Source organism: Epinephelus lanceolatus, chromosome 9, assembly GCF_041903045.1.
Source record: "Epinephelus lanceolatus isolate andai-2023 chromosome 9, ASM4190304v1, whole genome shotgun sequence".
Taxonomy (NCBI): Eukaryota; Metazoa; Chordata; class Actinopteri; order Perciformes; family Serranidae; genus Epinephelus; species Epinephelus lanceolatus.
In genome coordinates this window covers 44,658,033-44,670,164 of record NC_135742.1, presented here as the reverse complement: position 1 = coordinate 44,670,164, position 12,132 = coordinate 44,658,033, and positions in this window count along the sequence as shown.

Genomic DNA, 12,132 nt, shown 5'->3' with positions numbered 1-12,132 from the left:
ATTCTCTGACTCAGCCAGATTAATTCTGCTGCACCACAAGCTCAAACTCAAACTTGCATACACAAGTTGAAAATTGACGTGAGATCTGATCATAGCCTCTACTCACATCCACATTGATAAATGCCTTGGTTTCCAAGGAAATGACCGTATGTCCAGTTTTCTGTTGTATATGTGTCAGGATCTGTATTTTATTTTGTATGAATTTCCTGTTTTATTTTGTAGTCTGTGTGTGGTTATGTTGCTGTTAGTTTTGCTTCCTGTTTTTTCCCTCCACTGTGATTGCTGTCTCCGCCCTAATGTGTTTCACCTGTGTCTTGTTCACCAGTGCATTTGAACCCTGTCTCTTTCCCCTTTCTTTGCCAGATTGTCTTTGTTACCCTGTGTTCAAGCTCTCTCGCGTTCTGTTCTCTGTTTGCCTCCTTTGTAAGACCGGTTTTGGTATTTTTGACTTTTGGATTTCTGCCTGTTCCCTGTCTGCTTTGTTTGCCTGATTCTGACTGCCTTTTTGGATTTTGACCAGTGCTACCTCCTGGATTAAAGAGCTTGTTTGTGGATTTTGTACTTCAGCCTTGATTCCCTTTTTGCACTTGGATCCACACACACCAGCCTTCACAGTACAATCTGGCCATGACGGACCCAGCAAGGGGAGATGTTTTGTGCCATGCTCTGGCAGCTCAGGGGAGGTGTCTCACTGAGCTGGAGCAGACACTTTCCAGTCTGGGCCCTGGGTTTCAGTCATTGTCTGAGCAGCTGCAAGCCCTGACTGCCCAGACTAGCCAGGTCATGACTCGCCTCGACTCCATGACTCCTGAGGCCACCTCCAGCTCTCCCGGCTTCTCCAGTTCATCATTCTGAGCCCAAAGCACCCCCAATCGAGAGGTATGATGGCACTCCTGAAACATGCCGCTCCTTTTTGACTCTTTGCTCTCTAACTTTAGAAATGCAACCTGTTACCTTTTGCCACTGAGTGTTCTAGAGTGGCATTTATGATTACTAATCTCACAGGGCGAGCACGTGAATGGGCCACGGCTGAGTGGGAGAGACGTTCTTCTATCTGTGACTCTGTAGCTAATTTTTCTGCTGCTTTGGGCCATGTGTTTGGTCAACCTGTTATCAGGTTCCGCACGCTAGCTGCTGAGAGCCAGTGGAATGATGAGGCACTTGCAGACACCTTTTTCCTGAGTCTCTCTGAGGACATTAAAGACAGGCTTGCCATGGCTGATCTTCCTACAAGTTTTGAAGACCTTGTGGAACTAGCCATTAAGGTGGACAATCGGCTGCAGGAGCGTGAGCGGCTCCATGGGGCAACGGATCGCGAGGTTCGCCAGTGCTGGAGGCAGCACAGTGATACGACGCCCCCTGTGGTCGGCACTCCATCAACTCCTCACCCGTCCAGCCCGGGACCCATGCCTTCAAGCCCTCAGGAGGAACCCATGCAGCTTGGCCGGACCCACTTGAGCCAAGAGGAACGACGGCGCCACCAGCGTGAGGGACTTTGCCTCTACTGTGGGGGTGCTGGTCTATTCCTGGCTCGGTGCCCAGTAAAAGGCCAGGCTCGCCAGTAACCGGAGGCCTATTTGTGAGCCACACCTTGGCTGCCTCCACACCTGTACGCTCCTTTACCCCTGTTCAGCTCTTCACCTCCCCCAAGAATTCCCTGGCCCTGTCCGCCCTCATTGACTCCGGTGCTGACGAAAGTTTCATGGACTGGAACCTGGCCTGCCAGCTCCATCTAAAATTACAGACTTTGCCGAAGCCACGCACGGCCTGCGCCCTCGACGGTCATCTTCTCAGCCAGATCACCTATCAGACTCCACCCCTGTCTCTGCTCCTGTCAGGTAACCATAATGAGACCATTTCTTTTTTAATTATTGAGTCTCCTCAGTACCCTCTTATTTTGGGTTATCCCTGGCTGTGTAAACACAACCCTCATATGGATTGGGCCATTGGGAAAGTTTTGGGTTGGAGTCAGGCCTGTCAGTCATCCTGTCTGTTCTCTCTGTCTGTTCCCTCCAAGCCTGCTGTTTCCCCTTCTGAGTTCCCAGACCCGTCCATGGTTCCTGAAGTCTACCTAGACCTGAAGGAGGTTTTTAATAAAGCCCGAGCCATGTCCTTGCCACCACATCGCCCATATGACTGTGCCATAGAGCTTCTCCCTGGGGCGGCACCACCTCCAGTCCTGAGAGGAAGGCCATGGACAAATACATCCAGGGGGTGCTATCTGCAGGGATCATTCGCCCTTCCTCTTCTCCTGCTGGTGCTGGATTTTTCTTCGTGGCAAAGAAGGACAAGACCCTCTGGCCTTGTATTGATTACCGCGGCCTGAATGACATCACAGTGAAAAACTGTTACTCTCTGCCACTCATCTCGTCTGCCTTTGAGCTTCTTCAGGGGACCCGGGTTTTCACCAAGCTCGACCTTCGCAACGCCTACCACCTTGTTCGGATTTGTGAGGGAGACGAGTGGAAAACGGCATTCAACACCCCCAGCGGCCACTACTAGTATCTTGTGATGCCATTCGGACTCACCAACGCTCCTGCTGTCTTCCAGTCCCTGGTCAACGATGTCCTCCGAGACATATTGAATGTCTTTGTGTTTGTTTATCTTGATGACATTCTGATCTTTTCCCAGACTGAAGAGGAACATGTAGGTCACGTCCGCCAGGTGCTGCAGCGGCTGCTCCAGCACCAGTTGTTTGTGAAGGCAGAGAAATGCGATTTCCACCAGACCACAGTGTCATTCCTGGGGTTCGTCATTACACCGGGGCTGATCAAGATGGACCCTGAAAAGATCAACGCTGTGCTGAACTGGCCTGTGCCCACCGACCGGAAGCAACTTCAATGTTTCTTGGGCTTTGCCAACTTTTACCGGCGTTTCATCCGGAACTACAGCCAGGTTGCTGCTCCTCTGCATGCCCTCACCTCCTCAAGCTCCAAGTTCTCCTGGTCCCCTGAGGCCGAGGCAGCTTTCCGGGGCCTCCTGTCCAGGTTCTCTTCATCGCCAATCCTGCAGATGCCCGACCCCAAGCTCCAGTTTATTGTTGGAGTGGATGCCTCAGACGTGGGGGTCGGGGCTGTCCTCTCCCAGTGCTCTGCTGATGACAGCAAGGTTCACCCCTGCGCCTTCTTCTCTCGGAAGCTTTCACCTGCCGAATGCAACTATGACGGGGGGAACCGGGAGCTTCTGGCAGTGAAGTTGGCATTGGAGGAGTGGAGGCACTGGCTGGAGGGGGCGGAGCAGCCGTTCCTAGTCTGGACTGACCACAAAAACCTGGAGTACATCCGTGGAGCTAAGAGACTCAACTCCAGGCAGGCTAGGTGGGCCCTGTTCTTCACCAGATTCAATTTCACCCTGTCTTATCGCCCTGGGTCCCACAACATCAAGCCAGATGCCCTCTCCCGGCAGTTTGAGGCAGGAGACCACCCTCGGGATGCAGCTACCATCCTGCCCCCAGACTGCGTGCTCGGGGCGGTGACTTGGGATGTTGAGAAGGAGGTCCAGCGTGCACTCCCAGAGGCCCAGATTCCTGATGGTTGCCCTCCTGGTCGGCTCTTCGTCCCAGACCCGCTCCGTTCCCGAGTCCTGCAGTGGGGACACTCTTCCCAGCTGAGCTGTCATCCCGGGGTGAGTAGAACTCTGAGTCTTATAACCCAACGTTTCTGGTGGCCCTCCCTTGGGGAGGATGCCCGTGATTTTGTCTCTGCCTGTCCTGTCTGTGCCCGCAGCAAGGTCTCCCGTAGCCCTCCAGCCGGTCTCCTGAGGCCCTTACCTGTTCCACACCGCCCCGGTCCCACGTGTCTATGGACTTTGTCACAGGTTTGCCTCCCTCAGAAGGTACTGTCAGGATCTGCATTTTATTTTGTATACATTTTGTAGTCTGTGTACGGTTATGTTGCTGTTAGTTTTGCTTCCTTTTTTTCCCCTCCAATGTGTTTCACCTGTGTCTCATTCACCAGTGCATTTGAACCCTGTCTCTTTCCCCTTTCTTTGCCAGATTGTCTTTGTTACCCTGTGTTCAAGCTCTCTCGCGTTCTGTTCTCTGTTTGCCTCCTTTGTAAGACCGGTTTTGATATTTTTGACTTTTGGATTTCTGCCTGTTCCCTATCTGCTTTGTTTGCCTGATTCTGACTGCCTATGGAACAATGTTTTTTATAAGTGGGCCCCCATTTTCTTTGTATCATGCACAGGTGCAAAGAAGTGCAGCAGTGCACTGCCAGAAAAGGCAAAGAAGAAGAAGACTTCCTGCTGGCAGATTTGGATGATAAAAAATGCACCAAAAAAGGCTTTAATGGAAAATGTTTTATGAAGAAGGAGATTTATTCAACATGTTTGCTAGAGTTCAAGAATACTCACAGTGTGTTTTGGTTAGAAACACTGGCCCTCATTTATCAGTCTACAAACCAGTACAGGTCCGAGTGCAGAAATCATGTCACAGTACGGTTCATGTGTGCTTCATGAAACATTCGTATCTCACCAATCACAGCGTAGGAATGATCAGGCCTTGATACACTGAAAACAGTAGTCATCAAAATATCCCGCCCCAATATATTCTGGGTTTAAAGGCCTTGCCCATAGAGTTTATGGAGGTTTAACATGGCCAAGAAGAGAAACTTCTCTGAGCTATAAATAGAACCCTAACATCCCAGGTCCAATTTAACCAACTGGTTCTATTTGGCAGCCTGCAAAGTGACATAAAAGGAAGTCGGAAAAATGCAGTATGGAAAGAAATCCATGCTGCCATTATTATTAAGTGATTATTATGTGGCTACTTAGATGCCAGTCAGAATATGGTCTAACAACAATTCTCTGACTCAGCCAGATTAATTCTGCTGCACCACAAGCTCAAACTCAAACTTGCATACACAAGTTGAAAATTGACGTGAGATCTGATCATAGCCTCTACTCACATCCACATTGATAAATGCCTTGGTTTCCAAGGAAATGACCGTATGTCCAGTTTTCTGTTGTATATGTGTCAGGATCTGTATTTTATTTTGTATGAATTTCCTGTTTTATTTTGTAGTCTGTGTGTGGTTATGTTGCTGTTAGTTTTGCTTCCTGTTTTTTTCCTCCACTGTGATTGCTGTCTCCGCCCTAATGTGTTTCACCTGTGTCTTGTTCACCAGTGCATTTGAACCCTGTCTCTTTCCCCTTTCTTTGCCAGATTGTCTTTGTTACCCTGTGTTCAAGCTCTCTCGCGTTCTGTTCTCTGTTTGCCTCCTTTGTAAGACCGGTTTTGGTATTTTTGACTTTTGGATTTCTGCCTGTTCCCTGTCTGCTTTGTTTGCCTGATTCTGACTGCCTTTTTGGATTTTGACCATTGCTACCTCCTGGATTAAAGAGCTTGTTTGTGGATTTTGTACTTCAGCCTTGATTCCCTTTTTGCACTTGGGTCCACACACACCAGCCTTCACAATATGTGTCCTGTAATTGAGGGCCATTAACTGTGACATAACAGTGTTTGTTTACATGAAAACTCCTTTAAAATAACAAATCTTGCATAACTGTCCTTAACAAGTGGATGCTGTTGCACCTTTGGTTTTACCACTGCTGTATTTGGTGCTAACAAACTGTAAGCACCCAAAAAGTGGGTAATAATCACCAGGCTGTTCTAACAAACTGTTAATATGTTTTCCTACGAAAAGTAATGGACCCAAATTCGTACACATCCCATGTATTTTGAAAGGCTGCGATCATGAGACCAATGCGCTGCACTGTAAATCCCAATTCACTCACTCAGCTTAAATTTTTTTTGAAACATCTTGCACTCAAAACTTGTAGTTTAGTACAATACACAGGCAGCAGTAGCTCAGTCCATAGGGACTTGGGTTGGGAACCAGAGGGCCGCCTGTTCAAGTTCCCTCCGGGCCAAATATGGAGCGTGGACTGGTAGCTGGAGAGGTGTCAGTTCACCTCCTGGACACTGCCAAGGTGCCCTTGAGCAAGGCACCGAACCCCCCAACCACTCGGGGCGCCTGACCAAGGCAGCCCCCTCACTCTGACACTTGTTAGGTAGGCATGGGTGCTGTAATGCTTAGGTATTTTTATAGTGCATTATGGTGTGACAGCTGCCGTGATTTTTCGCTTCACAGCGGTGTTATGCCGTGTTGTATGCAGCTTCGGAGGGACTTTTGAGTGTAGCGTCTGCTCTTCCTCACCACGAGATGGTGATGGTGCTTTGAGCTGGGTGTTAAGCTCACTTCGCTCGGGTAAGCTCGCTCTGTTTTATTTCTAACTTATTTCTAACGACTATTTGGAAATATACGGTATGTGACAATAATCATATGTGTATAATAACAGTAGAAGTGTGACTAATGATAACAGCAGCAGCAGGAGGCATCTAGCAGGACCACGGCAGCTCTTGTAGGCTGAAATTAAGATGATCACATTAACCAGTGCAGAATCATCAGACTTGACAATTAGCACGAGAAAACAATCTTTATTATATCGAGATAACGAAATAATAAGTCGTTATCACGACATAACAGCGCAAAAAAAAAATTTAAAAAATACATGGCTGTTCTCGTCTTCCGTAGATTTCCCTCACAAACTAATCAAATTGCACGTTAACTCCGCTGTGCGTCCATACAGCTTTGGGTCCTCCATCCCACCACAACTCTACTTGGGTTTGATTAATTTCTTTTTGTTGATTTGGTTTATTTGTTTATAGCCTAGGTAATTTGTTGTGGTTTTAATATTTTCTTTTGTTTATTTAGTTTAATATTCAGCTGTAGGGTTTGCTTTCAGTTAGTGGGGCTTTACTATTCTCGGTCCCTGCCCACGACTGAGTTTTTTTTTGTTTCTGCATTATCATCACTATCATTTGGTTTCTGTCATTCAGTTAGTTATTAGGTTATTTATTTTTTGTGTGTGTGTGTGTGTGGACTATCCTGTTTTAACTGTACAACCTATCTGCCTGAGTGTCCCACCACAAGCGGTATTAATTTTGTTTTCTTTTCTTTTCCAGGACAGGAGCTTGCGGCAGACTTTCCCGATGGTGGTTTCCCCCCTCACTCCCCTTAATTTGGTGTGGCACGTGGTGGTTTGGTTTGTAGTGATTTTCTTTGGTTTGCGTTGTGTCCCTTACCTTTGCTTTAGTCTGTCCGCCTGAGTCAAGTAGCCTACTAGCCCTGTTCCTGCCATTTGTTTATAATTTTCTACCTCAATTAATATGGAGTTAGATTTGTGTCTTTATTACATGCGAGAAAATAAATGATATGAGAGAAAAAAAAAATATTTGAGAGAAAAAGTTTTCACACTGATAGCAAAAAAATAATAATATTTGAGACTAAAAAAAGTTTTGAGAGAAACTATTTTGTCATAGAATATAAAAAAAAAATAATTTGGGATTTAAAAAATGATTTCCGAGAAGAAAAAACTCTATCTCAAAAAACTTTTTTTTACGCTCAAATATTATTTTTTTGCTATCAGTGTGAAAACATTTTCTCTCAAAAATAATTGTTTCTGTCAAAACATTTTTCTTCTCTCTCTCAAAACCTAAGTCTTTGCTCTCATGTCAGGATTTTGCTTTTGCTGCGAAAATAATGTCATGGGCGGGGCCACGTTCCTATTGGCCAGTCTCAATCGAATTGACAGCTGGGTAAGGATCATCTTGGGAGTCGAATTCAACTGAATCATTCATCATCTGTGTCATCATCTTACCCAAACAATGGACTCTCAGCTCCCAAATAACGCAGCGCATCTATGCCGGTGAATCGACCATGGTGGATGAATGATTCAGTTGAACTCATGGTGCAAAATGTTTTTTACCACAACATTAACTGTAATCCATTAGAACCATTTTGAAATGCATAAAAATTAATCACTGCTTAATGTGAATGATTAAGAACACATTTAAACAGTTTAATTTGGCTTATGGCCTTAAACATAGGTATTGTCTCACAGCGTGCTTGGAAACTCCACCCATTTAACACAAACACACCACAGTATGTTAAGTTCACATGATAGTGTTGTTTATTGGCCTTAAACTGATTCGGTGAAATTGTTTTTATAAATCTTAGTCAAATTAAGTCAAAACTCAAAAATTGTCTTACCATAAAAAAAAATTATGTCAAGCTCACAGTAGAGTGTGCCAGTAAACCCAGAACTCCGTTAGCGCTTTTAGCACTTCTGGTTCTCTCGTCTAAAAGTCAATACATTTTTTTGAATGGGATTTTCAATAAAAAAAAAATCTTTAAAGAAAAAAAAAAAGAAATACAAGCATTAGCATAGAATCCACTAAAAATAAATCTACGTACTAAAGTTTGTTTTGGAGTTCCGCAAGGTTCTGTGCTCGGACCAATCCTATTTACTCTATATATGCTTCCTTTAGGTAACATCATTAGAAATCACTCTGTAAATTTTCATTGTTATGTGGATGATACACAGTTGTATTTATCTATGAAGCCAGAAGAAAGTAATCAATTAACTAAACTTCATAATTGCCTTAAAGACATAAAAACCTGGATGAGCACCAATTTCCTGATGTTAAATTCAGACAAAACAGAAGTTATTGTTCTTGACCCCAAACAACTCAGAGACTCTTTATCTGATGACATAGTTTCTCTAGATGGCATTGCTCTGGCCTCTAGCACTACCGTAAGGAACCTCGGAGTAACATTTGATCAAGATTTGTCTTTTAATTCTTATTTAAAACACACCTCACGGACTGTATTTTTTCATCTGCGTAATATTGCGAAAATTAGGCCTATCCTGACCCGAAAAGAGAAGATGCAGAAAAATTGGTCCATGCTTTTGTTACCTCAAGGCTGGATTACTGTAACTCTATTATCAGGTAGCTCTAGTAAGTCCTTAAAAACTCTGCAGCTAATTCAGAATGCAGCAGCACGTGTACTAACAGGAACTAAGAAACAAGATCATATTTCTCCTGTTTTAGCTTCTCTGCACTGGCTCCCTGTAAAATCCAGAGTTGAATTTAAAATCCTACTGTTAACTTATAAAGCTCTAAATGGTCAAGCTCCGTCATATCTTAGAGAGCTCATAGTGCCATATAATCCCACCAGAACTCTGCACTCTGAGAATGCAGGGTTACTCGTGGTCCCTAAAGTCTCCAAAAGTAGATCAGGAGCCAGAGCCTTCAGCTATCAGGCTCCTCTCCTGTGGAATCATCTTCCTGTTACGGTCCGGGAGGCAGACACCGTCTCCACATTTAAGACTAGACTTAAGACTTTCCTCTTTGATAAAGCTTATAGTTAGGGCTGGCTCAGGCTTGCCTTGTACCAGCCCCTAGTTAGGCTGATTTAGGCCCAGTCTGCCGGGGGACCCCCTATAATACTATAATACATCGGGCACCTTCTCTCCTTCTCTCTCTCTCTCTCTCTCTCTCTCTCTCTCTCTCTCCCTCGTATCCTATTACTGCATCTTGCTAACTCGGCTTCTTCTCCGGAGCCTTTGTGCTCCACTGTCTCTCAGGTTAACTCATATTGCAGCGGTGCCTGGATAGTGTGACGTGTGTGGTTGTGCTGCTGCCGTGGTCCTGCCAGATGCCTCCTACCGCTGCTGTCATCATTAGTCATACTTCTACTGTTATTATACACATATGATTATTGTCACATGTATACTGTCAGATATTAATATATACTGTCAACATATTGTATCACAGTAACCAGAACTATAATTATAATATTATTACTTTCATTAATGTTGTTGTAAGCTACTGTCATTACCGTCTGTCCTGCATCTTTCTCTCTCTCTGTCTCTCTCTCTCTTTTTCTGTCTCATTGTGTCATATGGATTAATGTTAATTTATTATGCTGATCTGTTCTGTATGACATCTATTGCACATCTGTCCGTCCTGGAAGAGGGATCCCTCCTCAGTTGCTCTTCCTGAGGTTTCTACCATTTTTTTCCCCCCGTTAAAGGTTTTTTTGGGGAGTTTTTTCTTATCCGCTGTGAGGGTCCAAAGGACAGAGGAATGTCGTATGCTGTAAAGCCCTGTGAAGCAAATTGTGATTTGTGATATTGGGCTTTATAAATAAAATTGATTGATTGATTGATTGATTGATTTTGGTAAAATGCCTCAAATAAGGTCTGTGGTTAACAAAAGCTTAAGCGAGTTTCAGGTTTAGTTCTACGATATAAAACACTTCAGTAAATAGCCTACTTGTGAATTTTGAAGCTTTTACGTGTTGTAAAAAAGGCGGTTGCTAACAAGTTGCTCAATACGACTACAAACCCTGTCAGGGACATTAAACGTCATCACCCCCGAACAGGCGAGAGTGCTGGCAGTCCGCCATTACCAGGGGCGAAAATCTCATTTCATAGTTGGGGGGGGGGGGGGGGGGGGGGGAATAAACAGTAAAATTTTAGAGAATAATTCCAGGGGGGGACAAGGAAAAAAAGTTGTAGCCTGTCTTTTATACAGCATCTTTTACTGCAATTTGATGCTTTAATCTTCTCTCTATCTCTCCAACAGGCAGAGTGAATGTCTATACTAACTAAACTAAAACTAAAACTAAACATTTCCTGCAATTAAACTGGTAAACTGGTATATAAACAGTGTGCTGTGAGATCTGCCGCTGCGCACCTCACAACCGTGCGTAATAGTCGCACATAATGACCGCTCCTCATCTGCACGTCTTTCATGTTTGTCTCACTGACAGGAGGAGAGGCTACAGACAGCAGAGATCGGACCAAGTCACACATGTGCAAGTCTCAAGTAAGTCTCAAGTCTTAACCTTCAAGTCTGAAGTAAGTCCCAAGTCATTTTTTCTTGGGCAAGTCAAGTCAAGTCAAGTCACAGGTTATGTCAAGTCAAGTCAAGTCAAGTCAAGTCAAGTCAAGTCCTGTAATAGGTCAAGTCAAGTCCAAGTCAAGTCACCTTATTATTGTCATTTTACCTGCAGAATCTGATCTTAGCTCAACTGCATATGCTGGTTTTAACTAAAAGTTACTTCATTTTAAAATCCTATTTATTTCATGTACTGTTTTAACATATTTATTCCATTTTAAATTATATTTACTTACTTTGCTAAGTTTTAAACCCATATTTATGTCATGATCTGTTTTTAAGCAATATCTACTTTGTTTACTAGTGTTTTAGCATGTAATAATTACTCATTTTTAAAACCATTACTTCATTTAGTCCATCTCAAACAGTATTCACTCAACTTTACAACCTAAGTTACTTGGGTTACTCAGTTTTAACCAAATTGTAGGTGACTTCATCGCTGCAATGTTTACTTTGCAGGGACGACCCCCATGTGTGTGTGTGTGCGCGCGCACACACACACACACACACACTAACCAACGCAGCGGCCAAACTCACCCATTTATCTCATTTAAGCCTGTGTTGCTCGTTCATAAAACGTACAGCCGGTCTTGTGATGAACCGGTCGGAATGTTCCCTCACATTTTCTGGGGTTAATGTTAGCAAATAAATTAGAAAACAAAGATGATGACCCTCAGTACCCCTCCCGCTGACATGTTGATGCCTATCTAGTCTCGCTCACCAGACCTTTCTCAAGAAAAGAAAGGTCTGGCTGGACCGACTATCACTTTAAGATTGGAGAAAAAAATGCCCCGGCTGCTTGTATTTCTTTCAACCAATCACAATCGTTCTTGGCGGTGCCACAGCAACGGTGCGCTTGCAAAAATATTGCCGGGGGGAAACAGGTTTTGGTGTAACACCCACAAAAATATTGCCTACAGGATGCGAACCATGGCAGAAAAATGGCTACATCCCCGCAAGATCAAACACCGCAAAAGCTTCAGCGGGTGGCTCGTTCCGCCCAATGAGAGGCTGATCTTTGCAGCGAACTTCCACCCACTCAGACTAATGCCTATCTGATATAAGAGGGCGTGTTTCTCCAATAAACACGTAAGTTACGAAGAGAGGGCATGACTGATTGACAGGGTAGTGATCCAATCATGGCAACGCTATTTTCAGCCTGCGCTCCTACCGGGTAAATTAAATTAAATTAATTTATTAATTTTGATGTGAATAACACTCAAGTCATTCAAGTCATCATGTCTCAAGTCAAGTCCCGAGTCTTTAACTTCCAAGTCCGAGTCAAGTCTCAAGTCTTTTATTTTTTGTCAAGTCAAGTCACGAGTCATCAAAACAGCAACTCAAGTCGACTCGAGTCCAAGTCAAAATGACTCGAGTCCCCA